Genomic DNA, 24,287 nt, shown 5'->3' with positions numbered 1-24,287 from the left:
TTGGTACTTTTACATCTCATTGTGCACAACTCTCTCTATTGTTGCGATGAACGTGATGTTCGTTATATGCTTAATGACTTAAAATAAATGATTAGGGTGCCAAGGACATTCCCTATCAGTATCCTGCACACCCTTGACCTTTGACCTCTACATGGTGGTTTGACCCACAGAAAACGGAGGTGCCATATCCATCAGAATATATACCACAGGGCAGATTTAAAATAATGTTTGTCTCGCCTTCAAATGCCCACTTCAGTCACCAGTCTGTATTTAGGCAGCACTAGAGCCCCAGTGGAATGTTCTGTGGTGGGACTGGGATGCCTGAAGGGTGTGGGAGGGTTCATGGGGCAGGAGGGCTCGCAGTTAAGCGGGGGAAGACGAAGCTGTCAATCGGACGCATTATCTCCGCTCCGCCCGTCAGCGGTCCTATCACCCCTGGGTGGCGACAGAGAAGGTCGCTCATATCTGAGAAAGGCTGATAACCCCCGAGGACCCACTGGGCGGAGACCTTTGCTGTCCAGCGAGACGGACTGACAGTACATTCACTCCTTCTGCACACACCTTCTCGTCTTTCTCTCCTCTTCAATGTGGGAGCGCTCAAACTGAAAGGAGGTGCATGCCAAGCTGTGCGGTTTTAAAAGGTTCAAACAGATATTTCGTATTTTGAAGATGTGACGAATGTCCATTCCGAAACCGTGTGCTTAACATTCACTTATATTGCATTCAATGCAATCAATATGTCCAAAGGTAGTATTTCTTTTTATGTCTTTTTTTGAAAATTATTTCAAATAACGTAGTTCTAAAATTTCTATCTACAATGCTGTTTGGGAAAGTTTATGGACATTTTGTTCAGATACAGTCAACTAAATCACCTGGTTTACAACCAAGTTGGACACTCTTCACACCAAACCACCACCTCGACTTCTCCACCTTTCTCAGTCATCTCCAAAACAAGGGCAGCAGTGCTGTCGGTCCGAATGTGGTTTTACTGTGCTCAAGTAGAACTGAGATCTCAGAAGACCTGCCCTAAGCCCTAAAATGCCTAAAAGGCTTCAATACTGGACTACAAATATCAGGCTAAAGAACACTACCTACTAAACAACCTAAAAGTTGATTTTGTATTTTATATTTGTTTTAAATTTGTTTGGGTATTTTTTTGGTGATTTTTGTATGTATTGTAACTTAATGCAAAGTGATTTAATAACCAAAACGTGATTGCAATATTGATTCTGTTGACTAAAAGTACTTAAAGCCCCATAATGGAGTTTTTCCCTTGGAGCGCCCCCTTCAGTTTTGGAGGTATTTAACGTTTACTTCAGTGTCGTAAATACCCAGTTACGATAGATGCAGCCTCGCATACACTTGTATTGATGACCAGACGAAGTCAGAAACCAAGAAATGATGTCAACCGATAAGGTAAGAATATTCAAAGATTTTACATAAATATGACTGCATAGTTTTATTCATTGTGATATCGGAGATGAATGCTAACATAACCAAAAGAATGACATTTAGTTTAGATGAAATACCGATCGCGTTTTCAGCCTATATACGTTGTTTTCTAAATGTTTGAATGTGGAGTACGTGTGATCGAATACAATATTGTTGACAACACCAAAAAGCTACACTACCGTTCAAAAGTTTGGGGTCATCCAGACAATTTTGTGTCTTCCATGAAAACTCACTTTTATTTATCAAATGAATTGAAAATTGAATAGAAAATATAGTCAAGACATTGACAAGGTTAGAAATAATGATTAATATTTGAAGTATTAATTTTGTTCTTCAAACTTCAAGCTCAAAGGAAGGCCAGTTGTATAGCTTATATCACCAGCATAACTGTTTTCAGCTGTGCTAACATAATTGCACAAGGGTTTTCTAATCAGATATTAGTCTTCTAAGGCGATTAGCAAACACAATGTACCATTAGAACACTGGAGTGATAGTTGATGGAAATGGGCCTCTATACACCTGTGGAGATATTTCATTAGAAACCAGACGTTTCCACCTAGAAGAGTCATTTACCACATTAACAATGGATAGTGTGTATTTTTGATTAATGTTATCTTTACTGAAAAAACAGTGCTTTTCTTTGAAAAATAAAGACATTTCTAAGTGACCCCAAACTTTTGAACGGTAGTGTACATATTAATAATTTACATTGGAACGTGTAATTCATTACAAGAGACTTCGCTTGCTTCGCCCTTATACTGTAGCTGCAAGCGTGGACTGGCACTATATGACATTGCGTAATCACTGCCAGAAAGCAGGTCGAAGTACATCCGCCCCGGATCGGGCGGCCCCAGAATCCTACATAGCGGAGTTATTTCCCCACAGACCCCCGATGGCAACGGCGGATGCGCAAATCGCCATATTAAAAGTCATTGTAGCGGCACCATTTTTTTCAGGCTGTTATTTTAAGGTACAATTGTTGCATAATGTTACTTTAAAGTTTGGAAACTGATGAAATGTTCCCTTATACGACCGTCTCATTCAGGACCAGGTTGTGTGGTAAAAGTGACGAAACCCAATTCCTCTTTGACTCACTCAGGCAGTGTATCCTGTTGATCCATAATGTGTTTGTGTAAATCTAAAGCAATGGATGAAATGCTGAGCAACTGGGTGTGAGGATGTGAGGGAGAGGTTAATGGCACAAATGGACCAAAAAAGAAGAAGAATCAGGACATGAAGTTGAGATTTGACGCGGCACATCGTCTATTACTCAGCTGAAGACAACAGGACATCGTCCAGGACAAACATCGGAGAACGTTCTCTCTGCTCACAGCTCCCAGGAGGCCGATTGAGGGCAGGGGTTGGCTGACGGAGATTCTCTTTCACCCCTACCTAAACAGGGTTCAGGAGGACACTGATGTTCTGTGACTCAAGAGTCAGCAGGCAGGACTTCTTTTCCCTCGGCAGGTGTAGGCAGGTGTCTACCCTCGGCCCGGCGCAGGCATCACCTCCAACCCCTCAACGGATTTATTTGACAAAAATGACTTTCACCCAGTCTCGGCTCAGCAAGGCATTGACGTTATCATCAGATTGTAATGAATTTAAGTATCGTAAGTATTTGAGCGATTGCTTTCTTGTTCCAAGTCCATTAAACAGACCCTGAGGGCTTATTCCTATAGCTATTACAACTTATTCTGGCACATTGCCAAGAGCTGAGGTCCATTAGAGGAAAGCTGCCATTAACTGACACGACTGATTAACTGTCAAGTCCTGTCAAAGTAACTTATCTAACATGTGGTACAGAGAACACTCGTATCAAAGATGGATCGTTTATTTGTCTTAACTAGAGCCCATTGAGACAATTGTTGACCTTGTGGGCATTCATAGATTTAATGCAATTCTAGCAACAGCACAGGAGATATTGGCTTAGAACACTCAGTGGAAGGTGGGTATTGACATGCTATGGAACACGTTTATTGATGAGGTGGACAGGAGGCAATACAAACACATATTTGAATGGGATAAGCAACAAAATGGGCCTCGAATATGTGTAACATGTATTAGAAATATGGGTTTTAAGAAGAGTACTTTAATTCGCAGAGTTGAATTCTTATCGCGCAATTAAACATCATTACATTTTATTATTTTTACTTCCTTATTGAAATCGGGCATTGGTCCGCTCTGGAAGAAGAAAGAGTAAGTGGAGCAAAGCATTTGTGAAGAAGGTTTAATGTAGCTTAACTAGGTTAAGGCGTGACTGTATCAGTCCTGTGATTGACAAGCTACCTGACTGGGGTGTACCCCACCTCACGCCCAGTGACAGCTGGGATCCGGCCTCCCCGCGACTCTTCAAAAGGATAAGCAGGTGTAGCTAATGGATTGATATAAATAGCAGGTGTCCGTTGTTTTTTTATTGTCCTTTGTTCATGGAAATGTCAGCATACAGGACTAAAACTTTAGTTTGAACTCAATATATTTTAATAGGCATCTTATTTTCTGAATGCTTTGTAGCTCAAAAAGAGAACCACAATAATATATAATCTATTTTAGTACAGTATCGTATTGACCACCCTGCTGGAAAGTTGTGTTCATGGTCGATGTTAAGTTTTCTTATAAGCATCACCCTTAATTAACATTGAATTAAAAATTCCTTCAACGTCATGCATCACCACGAGTGTGGTAGCGTGGTGAGGCTCAAAGCACCACTGTGTTCAAGTTCAGCCTCATAGGCCTAAAAGCAATGTATTTGTGGGACACATCCTCAGCTGTCGTTTAATTATTCGTCAACTAACTTCCATACTCAAAACTGCTTGAGTAGTTATTTCAAGAACACTTCTGGTGTGTAAATAAGATAACTGAGAACAGGTCAGAGAACCCTGGGGTCAGAGCATAGAACCCTGAGATCAGAGAACACTGAGGATGAGTATAGCACAATGAGATCAGACCATAGAACCCTGAGATCAGAGCATAGTGGCGACTTTGGGTCAGTGGTCAGCAGGTCCGTCTTTCAATCAGTTGGAGGTTCAATCCCCGCCCTACTCGATGTGTCCTTGAGCAAGACACTTAACCCTGAATTGCTCCTTGTAGCTGCGTCGACGGTGTATGAATGTAACAGGATTGTAAGTCGCTTTGGATAAAAGTCAACTAAATGACATGTAATCTAATGTAAAGCATAGAACCATTAAATCAGAAAACACTGAGGTCAAAGAACCCTGGGGTCAGAGCATAAAACACTGAGGTCAGAGCACGGAACCTTGAGGTCGGAACATAGAACACTAAAATCAGATCATGGAACCCTGAGGTCAGAACATGGAACCCTGAGATCAGAGCATAAAACACTGAGGTCAGAGCACGGAACCTTGAGGTTAGAAAATAGAATCCTGAGGTCAGAGCATAGAACACTATAATCAGATCATGGAACCCTGAGATCAGAACATGGAACCCTGAGATCAGAGCATAAAACACTGAGGTCTGAGCACGGAACCTTGAGGTTAGAAAATAGAATCCTGAGGTCAGAGCATAGAATCCTGAGGTCTGAGAACCCTAAGGTCAGAGCATATAACCCTTAAATCAGAGAAACCTGAAGTCAGAGCATAGAACCCTGAGGTCAGAGCGTGGCACCATAAGGTCAGAACATAGAACCCTGAGGTCAGAGCATAGAACCCTAAAATCAGAGCATGGGACCCTGAGTTCTGAGAACCCTACGGTCAGAGCATATAACCCTTAAATCAGAGAAACCTGAGGTCAAAGAACCCTGGGGTCAGAGCATAGAACACTGAACTGAGCACGGAACCTTGAGGTCGGAATATAGAACCCTACGGTCAGAGCATATAACCCTTAAATCAGAGAAACCTGAGATCAAAGAACCCTGGGGTCAGAGCATAGAACACTGAGGTCAGAGCACGGAACCTTGAGGTCGGAACATAGAATCCTGAGGTCAGAGCATAGTACCCTAAAATTACAGCATGGCACCTTGAGGTCAGAGCACATAACCCTGAGGTCAGAGCACGGAACCTTGAAGTCGGAACATAGAACCCTGAGGTCAGAGCATACAACCCTAAAATCAGAGTATGGAACCTTGAGATCAGAGCATAGAACCCTTAGGTCAGAGTATGGAACCTTGAGGTCGTAACATAGAATCCTGAGGTCAGAGAACCCTGAGGTCAGAGTATAGAAACCTGAGGTCAGCATATCGAACCTTGAGAGCAGAGAACCTTAGTGAGAGCATAGGACCTTGAGATCAGAGCATAGAACCCTGAGATCAGAGCATAGAACCTTGAGATCAGAGCATAGAACCTTGAGATCAGAGCATAGAACCCTGAGATCAGAGCATAGAACCTTGAGATCAGAGCATAGAACCCTGAGATCAGAGGAAAGCTTAAAGCTGTGGTTTACTCGGGCTTGGCACCTCCGCAGACGTCACGTGACCTCCGAGCAGTAACGGAGGCGTCTCCACTCTCGGCTCTGTGCGCTGCATCTTTCTCCGAAGCCCCAAACATAATGAACCGTAAAGAACACAAAAAGAGAGTGTAACTCATCGATATGTTCGTCGATCGTAAATGTAACCGACAAAACGCCATAAACCAACGTCCACAATGCCGACGCCGGATTGTAAACCTGTAAACTCTTATATGTTGTTTATCCAACACAATGGAGAGGTGCATGACCAAGCGCCACCACCACTCTCCTCACTACACGAATATGAACTCAGTGTCAGTGGGACTGAGTCTGTGTGCAGCCAGCCTAGTCGTTCTAATTTGGACTCTGAACTCTCTTCACCTCTCCAGAATACATTGGCGGACCCTCTGCCCGCATCTGCGCCTATCAGCAGACTGAAATAGTCTGACACCTGGCCTATCTGAATCTAAAAGCTAATACAATGTGTGCTGGACGTTTGGGGGGATTTGATTCTCCTTTTTTTTGGACGATGACGGGTCTAAAGTCATCTAGGATATATGGCAAACGTTTCATCAAATTCATTGTACAATCAATAAAAAATGTAGGAATGTATAACGTGTGTAACATGACATCTATTGCTTGTGGCCATCCGGGGAGAGGGATCCTCCTCTGTTGCTCTCCTGAAGGGTTCTTCCCTGTTTTTTTGCTAGTTGTTCCTGATCCGATGTGAGGTCCTGGGACAGGGATGTCGACATGTATGTGTACAGATTGTAAAGTTCTCTCAGGCAAATTTGTACTTTGTGATTTTGGGCTATACAAAATAAACTGAATTGAATTGTAACATAATCCTCGTCAGCATGATGGGTCACCTGCCTCGACGATGGCTCTAATACCGTCGCGAGAGTCTTTGTTTTCATGGACAGTTTTAGTTTCCCATCTACATGCTGTATTTGTACTCTTATTAGTTGGGGGGGGGACACACAGAATACTTTCAGCACAGTTTAAAGATCACAGTGAATGTCCAGTGTACAAACATTCATTGTATCTAAGTACAAATAGAATCTAAGTGATGTGGTAAAGTATCAATACTCCTCAATCTGTTATATTAAGTGGCCAAACTTAATGGGCTGGTCAGGGGTGGGTCGGCTAAATGTTGTGGCTGCCTCCTCCGTGTGTGTTTTAGTGTGTGTTGGGGGTGGGAGCGGGCTGTACCAGTTGATACATCTGATGTGAGACGAGCTGGCCCTCTGACAGGAGCTGTCACTGGAATAGCAGGGGGGTCCTTATCCATCAACCCCCCCACCCCAGCCGCCAATCAAATCCCCTCACCATGGCAACCAGGGCCCTGTTATCTTCACAGCTGTCAGCTCTTTCTCTCTCTCTCTCTCTCTCTCTCTCTCTCTACCTCCATGAGTTTGGACCTGGATGGGATGACACAACCAATATGATGGAGAATGATGCACATAAGCAAAATGATTCACTTACACTTACACTTGGGTAGATAAAAAAAATCCAGAAACAAAACTCACGCCGATGATGTGAGAGTTGAATGTGGAGTGATGAGAAACAGCGCATCATTTCATCATTCATCAGATGAGACAAGAGACTCCCAAGATACCACGCATGAAGAATGAGTCATCACAAAGCTGATTGCTCCCTAGTCTCCAATTACGTTCCGGTTGAGAATCCCAACAAAATTGAGTTACGTTTCTATGTCTAAATATGTGAATTAAAGACACCAACTGTCCTAGAGTTGATGGTAGGATTACTACGGGAAAAAAAATGAAAAAATGAATTTCTTTGCAAAAGAAGAACTCCATTAGCTGACGAAGACCATGAAACATGGTCATACGTTTCCAAAAGAAGCTGGTAAGTGGACCGTGACTTTATATTTTCAAATGTTGCATTCAAAAAGTGTGTTACCTGAAACTCGTTAGCATGCGCCAGAGATTTGAGGTGTTTCAGTTTAAACTGAAGTGTGAAAACTAAGAAAACACCTGCAAAATAAATAATTTAGAAATAATGACACATTTGACCAAAGAAGCATGCTAGCGTCCCTCTTCCCATTTATTACATGAAAAATGTCATATTTTGGTATTCATTTGTCTTTATTTGTTTTCCACCTTCACACTGACCGTGTTTACATGCATTCGAATAACTGGCTTAGTCGGACTGAAATCGAATTATCCGTTTGATGTAAACACCTTTGTTCGACTATGTGCGGTCCGACTACGATCCGATTAACACCCCTGGATAACTCGATCCGATCCGGTTGATAATTCGACTATCGCGGCATGTAACGGTGAATTGGATTAGGAACTGGACTTTGCGTCTTTGCGCATGCTTGAGATCCCGCCGCCCTCCCTCCCTCCTCCCTCCCATGTCGTGACCCGGAAGTCGAAAGAGACGATATGTTGTCACTGCCGGGAGCCTGGCCGGCAGAAAACAAACAAACAACGCTATGGAGAACACAAGAGCCGCCACACATTTCTGGACCGAAGAGCAGACAGAATAGTAGAGGGATGTAGCTTCGCCTTGCTCTCTGTTCGCCATCTTTCTCGAAATGTTGATGTTGTTGTTGTTGGTTGTTGTTGGTAGTGGTGAAGAGGTCAAGCGGAAATGGCTGTATCACCACGAGTTGTCATGAAAACAGCGCCGCCTATCTTATCGGATATGACATGCCTTCGGCCAATGATTCGAATTCCTCACTGCCATGTATATTGGGATAACAGCAGATCCCCCAAAAGATAGCATAGTCCGACTAAAGCAAGATTCGAATTATACCATCACGTAAACGCACTGATTGTTATCAGCAGATCTCTATCATAACAGCTTTACAACATGAGGAAAAAAATGTCGGCATTGTACGTTTCTACAAACCACGGACACGTTGAATGTGGAGTTATTTTCAAGAAATGTAGCATGCAATCAGAAATATAGAAACAATTTATATATAAATAATGAATGAAAAATACAAGACCAGAATCTTAAAATCAGTTGGTCCAAAAGTTTTCCATGTGTTATAAATAATAAATTACGTAGCATGAGTTGACTCTTTTAATTTCCTCGACTCGTTGTGTCGCCTTCTTCTTCTGCGTTTGTTTTATTGGCACCAGATTGGAGAATTAATTGTTTGTCTCCATTGTCCACTGACCTTGTGTTTACACAACATTCATACACGTTTTATTTCAAAATTGTGTGTGTCCGGTGTGTCTTTTGAGGCGCTCTCCGCCCCATCTGTCTGCATCGGCCTCTTGAGGTGTTTCACGTCCACGGGAGGAAATGTGTAAGTGCTGAGCAAGCAATTTCTGAAAAGGTAAATGTGCTCAGCGAGCACGAATCAGTTGGTTATTATTTGGCCTTGTCAAATAAATCTCTCAACAACATCCTCATTGAACAAAACCTGTCCGTGAATCCCACCTAACACGCTGACAACCCACCTTAAAAAGTCTGATTGTTCAACTTCCTTCAGATGTTTTTGGAGGAAATAACAAAGTACTGATATTTACGCTCCAAAATATCGTCTCCGACATGAATCTTGGATCGTAAACCTATGGCTGTATCATCTGCTGGCCGACAAAACGAATGATGGAATGAAAGTAGCAAAAAAAGTCAGCTCTTTCCTCCTCATTCTTCTCTGTCGCCCAACACTCACACACTGCACTACAGTCACGGAGGGAGAAAGGCAATGCGTGGCCTTTGTTTAACAGTAGCGGAATGAATATGTAAAGAAGAGCTCATAAATAGAGAGCTGAAAGACACCCAGCTGAGGCCGGCCTCCAGCCACACACACACACACTCTCGCACACACGCACACACACACACACACACACACACACACACACACACACACGCGGTCCTTTCAGGCAAAAGACAAGCAGCACTCAATCAAAGGTCTGTAAGGGAAATAGTTGTTAACAGATCAATCACCTGTAGGATGAGACCAACAGAGGGAACAATCCATCCGTCGCTGGAGCTGTATGCTAATGAGGAGGAATCACTGCATCACCGCTAACGCACACACTTCAGCCGCTGCCGAGAGAGAAAAAGTGGTGCTTTTTGGATCGATCGCCGACCACGTCGTGATTTCGGAATGATTATTATATCTCATGCTGCACCGAAACATTTGTTTTCAAATGGCTGATTTCCAAAAAATGTCACACGATTCAATATGTTTTCGCCGACCTTAATCTGAATTGAGTTTTGAGTTTGAATATGATACCAACATTTGGAAACTCACTTCCGCCATCACATTATAATCCCCAGATCATGATCATAAAACCTCTTCAAGAGGTATTTAGCCTGGTTGCCATTTAAAAAGATGTCGGCATTGTACGGTTCTTTAAACCCCGGACAAGTTCTTTTTGGGGGGGTTTTGTTTTGTGAATGTGGCAGTTTTGGGGATTTGTGCAGAGCAAGCGAAGCATATTATAATGACTGAGCGAGAGGCGTGGTATATAGAGAGGCCATTATTAAAAGTTGCGTGGTATAATAAAGAGTAATACAAGCGAGAGAGTCCTTAAGGGGCAGGCGGAGACGGGGAGAATGGGTCCAAGACCGTTATCCAGTAGTTTGACTTATTTTACCTGAGATTTTTCACATAACTAAGGTACTTATATCTGTAAAGTCATAGTTTGTCAGATCATTTCCTAAACCTAAGGAAGGAAACCTAAACACTGAGCAGAAACTCGACATTTACTTTGAACACAGACATTTATTTTGAAAAGACACAATTCATGACAGGTTTATGGTAAACCTGTACAGCGTTTCCCTAATCTTCACTCAAAGGAAGTCTTCATCATTCTCCCATATTCATACCCTGATGGGAGGAGCTACGGTTCCACCTGCACATCAGCAAGAGCTAACATTCACACACAGTGGACGGGAGCCTATGGGGTTAAGGGTCTTGCCCAAGGACACATGGACATGGGCGATCAAACCGCTGACCCTCTGATTGAAGGATGACCCCTGCTGACCACTGATCCACAGTCACCCCTGTCTAAAGCCGACGCTACACTATCGCATCTCGGGTAGGAGGCGTATCGTCAGCGGCTGCGTTTGACGAGTTGAGAGTAGCAACGCGTTCCTTTCTGAACCAACTCTGTGAGGGGAGGCCCTGGAGATAGATATATGCTCTATATGGAATCCCACGTCTGGACCTTGAGTAAAGATTCTCAAATGTTGCATTCCCAAAAAATTATTCGAGAAAAATATCAACAAGACAGAAAAGAAAAACGTATTTCGAGTGGTGAGTTGTCGCTTGGCAACATTCCTTCCTTTTGTATTTGCGGAGTGTGTCGACGCAGTGGAGTCGTGAATGTACGAATGTCTGCGGGAGCTGAAGCCTGAGAGTCAGAGAGAGAGAGAGAGAGAGAAAGAGAGAGAGAAAGGGAGAGACCATAAATGTGTGAACAAGAGGAAGGGAGAGACACAAGGCATACATAGCTGAAACAGCTGATGGCCTGTTTGTGTAGAGTCAGAAACACACTCGTAGCCTGTGTGTGTGTGTGTGCGTGTGCGTGTGAGTGTGTGTGTGTGTGTGTGTGTCTATGGCCATGAGGTTTGTGGAGCTACCCACAGTTTTCTTCTCCCTCTGTGTCCGGGTTGACTCTGTCCCTCCACCTGTCCCCTCCTCCTCTGTCCTTCTGGCACTCCCTCTTCATCCTCACCTCCACCCACCCTCCTCTTCTGATATTCTCCGGCGTCTCTCGAGCGCCTCGAAGCACAGCCCCCGTTTGTAGCTCAGGCGTTCTGTCATTAAACTGTTTTGGACATGCTTACTGACCTTCATGTCCAATCAGTAAACAGCCTCTTTATCACTATATGAATAGAATACAATCTTCAACAAAAAAGGAATTACTGAATGTGTAGCACCACAGATATCTACAATATGCGTTACCATTCAGCAATAATAATATAACTCTGGGGTGAAAAGAAACAAATCACGCTTGACTTGGAAACTATAATAACACTAAAAATATATATGAAGAAATATGAAGGAAAAACAACAACAAGCAGATCTCCTCATTCAGCAACTTTTCTCTCTACCTTGCATTCATCCTCTCATCCTCTTCCTCCCTGTCAGCTCCCACCAGTCATCATTGTGTCCCTCCTGTCGTCGTCATACGCTGTGGTGGCCCCCTCATTCAATTCAGTTCAGTTTATTTTGTATAGCCCAATATCACAAATTACAAATTTGCCTCAGAGGGCTTTACAATCTGTCCACATACGTCATCCCTGACCTTTGACCTCACATTGGATCAGGAAAAACTCACTCCAAATGCATATGCACCCCACTCACTTCCATGGACCTCAAGCTAAACTTCTGCCAAACAATCACAATTTTAACAAACAAGCTGTAACTTGAAGTGTGCATTGTAGTTGGCTGGTGTCACTAGGTTGAATATTAAAGGTCAGCTAGAGTCATGTGCTAATTCCATGTTGTTCCAAGTTTGTGTCTTTCCCATCCAGACCATGGTTAGTAGCAACTGAGGAACACAGCTTCACTTGCTCTTCAAAACGCTATAAAAAGGCTGCAAAGCCATCATTGCTGGGATTTACATTTAAATGAAATCCCCCATTCATCTAGTTTTAAAAATAGAAAATAAACTGAATTGAATATCTGCTTTCACAAAACTGTCCGACATCGCTTGAATGCAACATTTACCTTTTTCACAAAGATCTAATCTAAGACACTTATATTATCTTTAAATATTTAGCCCGCCACAAAACCTCCGCTGTTGAAACACATTATGTGGGCCTGCTGTCCAACCTGCTCCAGTATCTTACGACGAAACCAAAGATTGATTGGAAGGAGCATAGTTTCTTCCTGCATTACCAGTAACAAAAAGCCTATGGTGTATTGATGAAAGATCTGCATGTCTGCTCTCAACACCTCTGTGCTTTTGTTAATTGATGCGAAGACTTGCGAGTCTTTGACTGAGACTTCTTATCAGCTCTGAATACACAAGATGTCTGCAGGTGTATGCTAACTCAGTCAGTCTGCTGGATGACCCGGCTCACAGGGCTCCACTGTGCTGTTGGATAAATCAGTTGGGGGGGGGGGATTAATTGTGTGTGTTTTTTTCATTTGGTTATACCGTTCGTCTTTAATTTGATGGACATTGAGCACTTTGCTGCACTTAAACTACCATTCACATGAACTGGGGACAATGCCCAGAGCATCAGTTTCCCTTTCACACATCAGGAGATCGCTGATAAAAAAGATCACAGGTGACACATGTTCAGTGTGCGCTGGTCTCTCCGCGTGGACCGAGCTCCGCCCAGCGAGGCTGGAACACCTTCTGACCACAGCTCCCCGAGGCCGAGCCCGGCCCCTCCTCAGCAGTATCCCCGTGGCTGAGCTCCTGTCCAGAGCAAATGCTTCTGTGAAACATCATTTATGCACAAGAGTTCATATTTGACTGCTGAAATCATCTTTAGAAAACATATGGGAGTAATTTGAGTCATACATCATAGTGCCTAATTGAATAGAATAGATAATAGTCATTAATTAATAGTGTTTCAGTAGTTAATTAGCTGTCATGACGTGCTGCACACTAATGGTTTACTAATGGTTTCCAGTAAGGGAGTACTTCAATTGTTTTGACAATTGTACTGCACTGTTGAATACTTCCACTTTAGCAGTAATACTTACATACTTTTACTTAGGAATGTTTTTTTAATGCAGGGATTTGACTCGTCGTTGAGTATTTTCACAGTGTGCTATACCCTTTCTGCAGTGAAGGATCTTAATACTCCTTTCACCACAGGAGGTTTCCAAGTTCCCAGTAAGACCTGCACGTCTTTGCTTCTGTGATACATTCTTATTTCCTGAGTCACCTGTCACAGGAAAACATTGATACATCTTGTGTCCGTGTCAGAGGCAGATTCTGTCAGCAACAAAGCTTTGTAGAATTTGAACTCAACAAATGATACATTGGGATCCAAAAACCTTCACCATGTTCCCATGCCAACTTTCTCGCTTTAAAGGAGCTGCGTGTAAGATTTAATGACATCTTGTGGTGAGGTTGCAGATTGCAACCTACTGTAAACCCCTCCGCTCACACCCTCCCCTTTCTGAGTGGGTCGGAGAACGAGGATGGCCCGCTCTAGAGCCAGTGACACGCTCCCTGTTCCAATTCAATTCAGTTTATTTTGTATTGCCCAACATCACAAATTCCAAATTTGCCTCAAAGGGCTTTACAATCTGTATTCATATGACATCCCTGACCTTGGACCTCACATCGGATCAGGGAAAACTCCCCAACATTTTTTAAAAAAGGGAAGAAACTTTCACGAGAGCACCAGAGGAAGATCCCTCTCCCTGGATGGACAGAAGCAATAGATAACATGTGACCAGATGAACAATAGATGTCATGTGACCAGATGAACAGTGTTACAGAGTTACAACATATTCAATGAATATGACAGAAATTATGAATAACTAGAAGGCATGGACCACGATACAGATTTCCACAATCCTTAAAACAGAAGGAGAAAGAGAAGATGGAAAGATGGAAATAAATTCATAAATAATCATACATTTCCATATGATTAGAAATTGAGTTGTCTACTGGCATGACTGATATTTGTGTTACTGACAAGACTAATAATAATACAAACATATATAATAATATGAAACGGCCTGATACAGCCTGAGAAGTATATCTATAATATATAAATGGCACCAAACACCACGTGTGCAACGCTCCTCAGCAACATTGGAGATTTAACTCACAGCTGCGCACTGTGTTGTGTGAATATATTAGGGCTGTGAAATGATTAAAATTTTTAATTGGGTTAATCACAGGTTTTTGTGGATTAATCATGATTAATCACATATTACCGATATTCTCGGTATATTTTGTGAGAACATAGAGATTTATGACAAAAGACGGATATATACATTTATACATTCTTCTATACAATGGTGCTGCAACTCAGCAGTTATTTAGCAGTTTTCTTCCATATGGAACATTAATACATCTTCATCCTAAACAGAATGTTTAACCATCCTGTTACCTTTCGGGTCAATTTGACCCCATTCAATGTTTAATGTCGGTGTTCTTTGGGGTCAATTTGACCCCAGGCTGTTTTTCACTGTGTCAAACATATAAGAAATATCAACTTTTTTATTTATTTAAAGGGCTATTTAGGTAGTCAACAAACAAACATAAAGTACCTCACACGTAAACTTGGGAAGCAATATTAATTCTAATAATTTTCTGGAGGTTTTAATTGCTGGGGTCAAATTGACCCCGAGGGTAAAATATGTTAGTAAAGTAAAGGTAACAGGAGGGTTAAACAGAACATTTTTCTCTTGTTTGTCAACCATTAACTCCACCATGATACAATCTAAAGGCCTCTAGTCTTCCTCTAGCAGCTGCTAAGGCAAACTGACTGTGTGGGTTTTCTTCATGAACTGGGCCGTGATGAAAGGGACGGCGGGGACACCGCTGCAAAGCTGAAACCTCACCGGCCCGGACACGGGGACAGATTGACAAGTGGCTTTTTTTTTGCTCGGTCCCGATGCGCGCGCACGGAGCTCTGTGGCGCGCGAGACGGAGATCGATAAGTGTTAACGCAACGCGAAGAGACAGAAATGACATGCTGCTGTGGAGATACGATCAACAACAGACGTTTAGTTTAATAAAAGAACAAAGACGTGCTATAGAGAACATGTCAGGGGCGGGCCAATCTCTTTAATGTCATGCGATCTACCAACACTACGCCGCGATCGACTGGCAGGTCGCGATCGACGTGTTGAGACCCTGATCTACAGGAAGTAAAAGTCGTAACAAGGTTTCCGTAGGTGAACCTGCGGAAGGATCATTACCGATGAACAGACCGTCTGCATGAGAGCGGACAGAGTTCAGATTGAAGTGGTGTATTGGAAGCTCATTTTGCAAGTGACTTTTTTTTCGTCCCGACGACCAACAACAGACGGATTGGAAGCTCATTCTGCGCATGCGTTAAATGCGTTAAAAATAAATAACTAGTTAAACCTGTAATTGAATTAACTGAGTTAACACGTTATTTTTCACAGCACTAGAATATATATAAACTCACTCATTAATATATTGTTGAGAGAAACAACAAGGCCAACAGTGCATCCACATTACTGTGAGAGACACTAAAGGACACTTTATTTAGTGTCTGATTGGTTGAAGAGGGTTCTATCTGGATGCCACTCTCCACAATCAAAACAGTTTTGAACGGAATAGAAGTTTTGGCTTTCTTTTGACTGACTATCAAAGAATCTCTTTAATTGTGGGAGCTGAACTACAAAACTCTGCAATATTATCACATCGTCACCATGCAGCCAGTTTTCCAAAAGAATTGAATAACAACAACTGTGAACTCTGTGAGCTAGTAACTGATTTCAGCGGTGCGACAATAAACACACATGTTAATCCTGACCACTCAGAAAGTCCCAGCCATCTAATCAACAAAGCACAGCTTAGTCCATTCTGGACAATTAGCTCAAACATGCACTTCAAGTAACCTAACCGCTATTAACACCCAATCAAACTGCCATTCAGCTCTCCAACACCCCAAAGAGCTGATGGTATTTTTACAGCCGGGCTCAAGTCACAGCTCAGCCAATCATGGTGGCATTTGGAATGGTCTGCTATTGTTGTGTTTTGTGTATTATTGGCCGTAAAGAGGCTTCACAGGACCCAATAGTCCCACTGTGGGATCCCAGATACCAAGCACAGAGGTCCCACAACTGGGAAACAGTTGTATTGTTATTCGTAAAGGCAGACACTCTGGACTCCCCTTTGAGCGCTGTTGGGGGGATCCGCCATTACAGGTAGTTGCGAACTGTCGCTACTTGTCGAGATGAGGGCCTATAACACAATGACCGCTGCAAGTTACAATGACTTCAAATAAGAGTTTCAAGGTAAACTCCCTTTTGCACAATGGAAGGGCTCGGGCCCATCAGGTCGCAGACACTGAGGGCCACCATGCGTATTGACCCGCGTATTGGCGATCTGCTGTGTTTTCCGGGGTTTTGGTAGAGTCGTAAATGAACGGAGTAATGACATGTCCGTGCCACGTTTGCCACTGAAAGGGCAGGGAATTGGAGGAGGGCCATGGTGATGTTTTTGTGACCCCGCAAGAGCAGTGTTTTGGAATCAAATAGAGGGAAGCTGCAGGTCTGAGGGTCTGGTTCTGGCCCATAGTCTGAGTGAACTGGTTTTACCACATAATGTCCTACTTCCACCTGCTATTGTCTGTTGTCTTCTGTGTCACGACTCACGAGGCAGGTTTCAAAACATCAGTAGTGTCCTCTAGTGGCGTTTTTTGTCAAGTGCAGTCCAGTGGACTAACTAATCTTAATAATCTACTGTCTACTTTCAATAACAATTAATTTCCCAATAACCCTTTTTACCATTTAAATAAAAAATTACAATTATATATATATTTAAAAATATATATATATATAATATATATATTATATATACATGTTTATATATTTATATATAAATGTATGTATGTATAAATGTATATATACATATAAATATACTATTATAAAACGTGCAGGAAACAGCACAGATGTCTTCAGAAGCCCATAAAGCGACCCACAAAAAAGAACTAACAAGTATGCAAGGGCAAAGGAAATATGAGTATACAGGACCAGAAACAAGCACAATCATGAATAATAGTAATCGAGCTCACAACTCCAGGTCGCCCTATTTCGTGGCCTACAACAATACTGCCTCTGAGATGTTTGTTGTGTCTGTTTCTATATATAATACAGGTTTTTCAATAAAAGTTCCAATACAAACAATACAAATCTTTAAAAAAAATTTAAAAAAGCTCACAAATAGATAGTTTCATTTTTAAAGAGCGCAGTCATTTCCTAACAGCTGGTCAGTTTAGTTTTTAACTATACCGTTAATCACACAAGAGGAAATAGTGCATTGGTCGGGGCAGCACGACGGTGCACGTGGGATCAAGTCCATAAAATACATACAGTGTGACTTATTGATCTGTTTCTAATGAAGCTTTTTTTCACTGAGGAAGAAGATACACCGGCTGTGTCACACACACACTATACGTGTTAGTAGATATATTCACTGTTGGTTTGGATCCTCACATTGGATCTGGTGACTAAAACTTAAAATATCGAAAGGATTGTGTCTTCAAATGATTTCATCTTCTATGTAATGCAGTGCATACGTTGATATTTATCCTCTCGTCAGTCGTTTGAAAACCACATTTGAAGGAACAAACTTGTCAACGGGATCATTTGTAAAATCTCTTCATTCTTCATTTCAGTTCGGGAATGTTCGTAACATTGGCTGCTGTATCAAATCCAAACGGCTGCAGCTGGATTATTTATAAAAAAGAATATCCTTGGATCCATATCAGTTTAGTTATGATACTATCAAATGGTTAATCATTAACCTTTGACCCCTAGGCCAATAGCCTTTAATTTCCACTTAACACCACACGCACACTGCTTCTCCACATCAAAGGCAACAGGTGGAAAAAACGCCCTAACACATACACATTGAGGACTGAAAGGCCCAATCAACATGTGACTGGCTTTAATGATGTGGGAGAATAAACATGTGAGGAGCAGAAACCAGCCTCAGCTCTGGGAGTGGCCTCGGATGCTTATTGGCCGGGCGCCGTTAGCATACCGGCATCTGTGGCTGTGTCTGTGGCCCCTGAGGCAAGGCAATGGTGATTTACATTTAAAACAGGCCCAGGACCTGCCCCATCTCAGAAAGACTGATACAGGGACAACAGGCAGTCCACATCTTACCCCACTAGTGACATTATGTGAGAGTTTCGTTGCTATTTAGTACATAGCATTTCGGCGTCTGACAGAGGTCAACATTTAAATAATTACATACATTCTCGTAGACATCCACAAAACAGGGCAGTGAGACTTTTGGGGAATTCCAACTATACTTTAAAAACATGTTTTCAAGGGTTTTAAATATGTCTGTTAGTGTCATATAATATCCATAAAGACTATTACTGTGATCCTATAACCATTCATTTATCTGTTGATTAATGAAACTCATTAAAATGGGGCAGCTTTAGTAATTCTGTGTTTAATATTTGTGGTGGTCATAGACGGCCCCTACTATTGATGCAGCTGCTAAACCACCTAATGGAGTTTTGGGTCCTTATGGCAACGTTCAGCCCTTCTGTTCATTTGAATGGAGCCAGTCTATTGACCCAGCAAAAAAAACAACAACTGGCCTTTACCTTCATCTGCGTTGGCCAATCAAATTGTAGCGCTGACGCCGTATTTTATCCATTACCTCGCGATCCTCCTGACAATTGTTTAAGAAAAAAACGGAGACCAACAATTATCGAACAAAATGTACTCTGTGCATCATTTTTGTGATTTGGATTGTCTATTCTTTAATCTTGTTACATTGGTATTCTGTACAAGCAATCTCTACTGCACTATCTGATTCTCTTCCATTTTCCGCTGTTCAAGACTTTCTGGGCCAACGGTGTCCTGCCAAATATTTATTATTCTTCTGTCCATCCTGGAGAGGGATCCTCCTCTGTTGCTCTCCTGAAGCTTTCTTCACTTTTTTCCCTGTGAAAGGTTTTCTTTTTATTTGTCGGAGTTTTTTCTGATCCCATGTGAGGTCAAAGGTCAGGGATGTCGTATGTGCACAGATTGTAAAGCCCTCTAAGGTAAACTTGTAATTTGTGATATTGCTATATTAAATAAACTGAATTGAATTGGGCAACATAAAGCAGAGAAATCAGTTGTAAAACATGCTTTCTCGCTAACTTATCTCATATCGAGGCTTCACTTTCCGTTGAGACTGGTTCAAAACCAGTAAACACCTCCATGTAGTTGATTTCCTGTTGACGTACATTCAGTCAAAGATTCCTATTTTGGCTTGTTATACAATTTTGAGAAAGGTCTGAAAAAACCTCTCCAATTAGTATAATCTCGCCACCTCTCAGGTTTATCTTACGACCCTCCTTTAGGGCCCCTTGGTGGCTCCACCCTGTTATATAACATTAGCTTTAAAGTTTCCTGCATTGCTCCGCCGCTGCGGTGTGTATGTGCAGGTCCGGTCTTATGAAGGTAAACATGCAGAAGGAAGTGCTGAAGTGAGGCAGCAGCATTCAAATGATTCACATATGTCTGTCTGTGTGGCAGCGCGGTGCTAAAGCATAAAGAATGGGCCGGCCCGGTCGCAACAAAACACTTACAGCCTGTAGCAGAGAAGTGTCACATTCATCGGCTACCTGCCAGAACATTTACACGGCCACCGCCGACAGATCTGAGGGACAGAGGACAGAGGGGAGGAGAGAGAAAAAGAGGATGGTAACGAGTGAGTTATGAGAAGAAGGGAGGGTGGGAATCCAGAACAGGGAGGAGAGAGTTCCTTGTTTCAGAGATTTAAGGATGTGCTCAGGTAGAAGGACAAGTGAAGCCAGCCGGATGGCGCCGCCACTCTGCGTTCCAACTTTCCATGTGCATCTGTTTTTTTCTTCCTTTCTAGAAGGTCAAAACACACTTTACGTTCAGATGTCATCTTCTTCCCAAATCTGAGGTACACACACACGCACACACACACACAGACAAACACATACAGTACACACAGCAGGTGCGCCAACAGTTCCACACTCCAGTACACTTGGTGGCGTAAGCATCTCTACCATCAGTTGGTTTACCAAGGGGAGGAAGAAGAAGATACTGATGATGATGATGATTATGCCAAGTTGATGCTTTGTTTGCAAATAGAGGTTGTGCAAGGAGATCTCTTAATCTCTTAATTCAAGTTAAATAAGCACTGGATATCAACAACAATTTCTTATCAGAAAGCTTTTTTTTAATGTGAATTTTAAATAAACAACGGAATTGTCCTCTGTAACAACTGACTGTCATTTCAATTATAGAAAGTTCAATTGAGCAATATCTTAACAATATGTATTGTCAGATTTCAAATTGACATAATAGAACAAATGTAGACATAATAAATAAAGAATCTCTAAATTCAAGTTAAATAAGCACTGGATAAAAAAAATGAATTATATATCACAAAGCTTTTTTTAATGTGAATTTTAAACATTCTTTTTTAATGAACTGAACTGACTTTAAATTGAGATCACTCAGGTGTGAAGTAATGTCACCCAAAAAAACCTGAATATTATATTCTTCTTATCTTCATTAAAAGATAAATTTGTGTGCAGGGACTTCATCTGTGTTTATTAAAACAATTTGTTTCTGCTTGATTTTTTACCGTTGTTGTGTAGTGAATTACTGTATCATGGTTCTGATCATATTGAGCTCTTACATTTATTTTTCTGTGCCTTTTGTGTGTCAGTAACTATCTTTTTTTTTTAAAGCTGTGCTTTCTCTGGTACTTTCTCTTCACATTGCAGCATTTAATAATGGCCACAGTGTCTCTGAACATATGAGGAACTGGTTTTGAATTTCCTTTGAGAAGACTGAACATATAAGAGTCTGTCCATTCATATAAAGGCTTTGGTCTCGAGTGGCCACTGTTCTCTTTTTGGAGAGTAGCATCACGTGAGATGATTTACAACTAATGTCGGTGAGTTTCATGGGCCGCTGAAAAATTGTCAAAATTGTATAATTATCAATTATCTACCGGTTTTAAGTCTGGGTCCAGACACAAAGGCGTCTGGGTCTGCCTATTAGTGACCCCAGGTCTGTAGTGTAGCATTGTTAGCTGTAATATAATTGTTGTGGGCTGATTTGCATTTTTACATCTATTGCACCTGTCCATCCTGCAGAGGGATCCTCCTCTGTTGCTCTCCTGAAGGTTTCTTCCCTTTTTCCCCCCTGAAGGGTTATTTGGGAGTTTTTCCTGATCCGATGTGAGGTTTTGGGACAGGGATGTCTATGTGTACAGACTGTAAAGCACTCCGAGACAAATTAGAAATTTGTGAAATTGGGCTATACAAATAAACTGAATTGAATTGAATTTGGTCGCTACGACCTATTTCCACATTATTGTTCTGTTCTTCGTCTCTGGTTTTCATTACAGCTGCTGTAGTGGAGCTGTTGCTGATCCATCTCGTTTTATTAGGCAGTGGCGTTGTGGCCACAACATGGTAGTATAGATTGATGAAACGCATGGTTCTGAATTACATACATTTGTCAACCAGGTAGAAGGCGTGTTCCAGATCAAAAACCTAAAAAAACACCCTGTATATTGAATGTATTCAACGTATCCCACAATTCGCCACTATCTATCTAACACTATTCGACTACATGCTGTGCAAGTACCTCTTTATTAAAAACTGGACTAGTCGGACAATTCCCTTTCTGACCACTACGGGTCAGGAGTGAGTTAGGTTGGGTATTGGGCAATAAGGGTCAAGGTGGTTTGTGTGATTGTGTGCCTGCACATGTGTACCTGTACATCTATCTTTGTGAGGACCAGTTAGAGTTTAGGACCTTCAGAGTGAGGACATTTTTTTCGTTAATTTTTTTCTCTCATAACTCTACATATTACTCAGAGCTCGATATGACGCAGATGTAGAAAGATGGCAAACCACCAGTTGTTAACACAAAATACACAGTATTACAATTAAAAGTATTTTAGCATATTCTACTGTACAGGTCAGACAGTACGGAGTACTCTGAGGCTTTCTGTGAAAATGACAAGAAAAAAAAGGTGATATAACCTTAAAATAAAAATAGAAGATGACATAGTCAATACATGCAAACATATTAGGGTTTCCATCAGAGAAATTTTTACTGCAATATACAGGACTGTCTCAGAAAATTAGAATATTGTGATGAAGTTCTTTATTTTCTGTAATGCAATTAAAAAAACAAAAATGTCATGCATTCTGGATTCATTACAAATCAACTGAAATATTGCAAGCCTTTTATTCTTTTAATATTGATGATTATGGTTTACAGCTTAAGAAAACTCAAATATCCTATCTCTAAATATTAGAATATCATGAAAAAGTATACTAGTAGGGTATTAAACAAATCACTTGAATTGTCTAATTAACTCGAAACACCTGCAAGGGTTTCCTGAGCCTTGACAAACACTCAGCTGTTATAAATCTTTTTTTTTACTTGGTCTGAGGAAATATTAAAATTTTATGAGATAGGATTTTAGAGTTGTCTTAAGCTGTAATAAATAATCAGCAATATTAAAAGAATAAAAGGCTTGCAATATTTCAGTTGATTTGTAATGAATCCAGAATGCATGACATTTTTGTTTTTTTAATTGCATTACAGAAAATAAAGAACTTTATCACAATATTCTAATTTTCTGAGACAGTCCTGTACAAACAATACAAAAAACATCATTGAATGGTTCACCAGCACTAAAATTTATCCTTAGTTTATATCCTTGCATGTATTTATTGATTTTTGTCTTTTGTACAACTGAAGCTCTCCTGAGATTCGAAAAGTGGTATACATTTTATTATCAACTCTACTTCAACTAACATGACGTTATTTTTATAAAAGTGCCAAATCGTAGACATCCCACCCCCAATGAGCCATTGGTAGCTGGCCATCTGGCGAACCATGCATTGGAGATATCCATTGCCGTTTACAGATAGATGAAGCAGTTTAAGCATTTAGGATAAATTTAAGAGGTAAGTCAGTAAGTCATCTTTCATTAACTTTTACAGCTGTGCCAATCTAATCCAACTTTTATTTTCTATGCCTATTGTTCATGGCTATAGTTAGCTAGCTCGGCAGCTCTGTAGGAAGTCGGTGTCCCCTTTCATAATTGCTTGATCTATTTTTAGTGACGGCATACTGCTCCGAGATCTCTGCAGTCTGTTCCCCCCTCACTTTGGTGGTTACTGATTGAACCGATGTTTAGAACGACAAAAAAGAGCCACGTTGAAAGGAACCATAAATTTAATAGTAGCAGAATTCTGTTTTTTAGAGTTGGGTTTTATTTTCGCAGTTTTATTCCATTATTCCCAACAGTTGTGATTAAGCTGTACTCGTCAAAGTAATTGAAGAGGTCTGGGAACATGGTGACATTGCAGCACAGTCACCGAAGAAATTACGTTCCCCTAAAACATATTTAACTTTTCATCGGCAAATGTCTGCGAAAGTCTGTCTAGGGAGGAGGTCCACACAAGACTTTCACCACGGAGACCTCTGTTCATGTCCCATGTCAAATTAAGTCAACGTTTAGTTATTTTAATGTAACATCCATTTTAAGGAAAAACAATCATGTTTTCTGCTTAACCTTATTAAGTTGTTTTGAATTTTTGTTCAATTCAAAACATTAACCACATGTTTAAAATTGCGACTCTAAAACGGGTAAACACAAGTCTTTTCTGTCAGAAAAGTTTGGACATCGACACATTAAAGGTACACAAACAAACAAACGTATTATTCTCCTTATTTTAGCCCCTTAGCGAGTGAGTGAGAGCACCTCCAACGTTGCTAATAATCCCTTAATTGAACAGGGAAAAAACGA

Source organism: Pseudoliparis swirei, chromosome 17, assembly GCF_029220125.1.
Source record: "Pseudoliparis swirei isolate HS2019 ecotype Mariana Trench chromosome 17, NWPU_hadal_v1, whole genome shotgun sequence".
Taxonomy (NCBI): domain Eukaryota; kingdom Metazoa; phylum Chordata; class Actinopteri; order Perciformes; family Liparidae; genus Pseudoliparis; species Pseudoliparis swirei.
Note: the sequence above shows the minus strand (reverse complement) of the source record.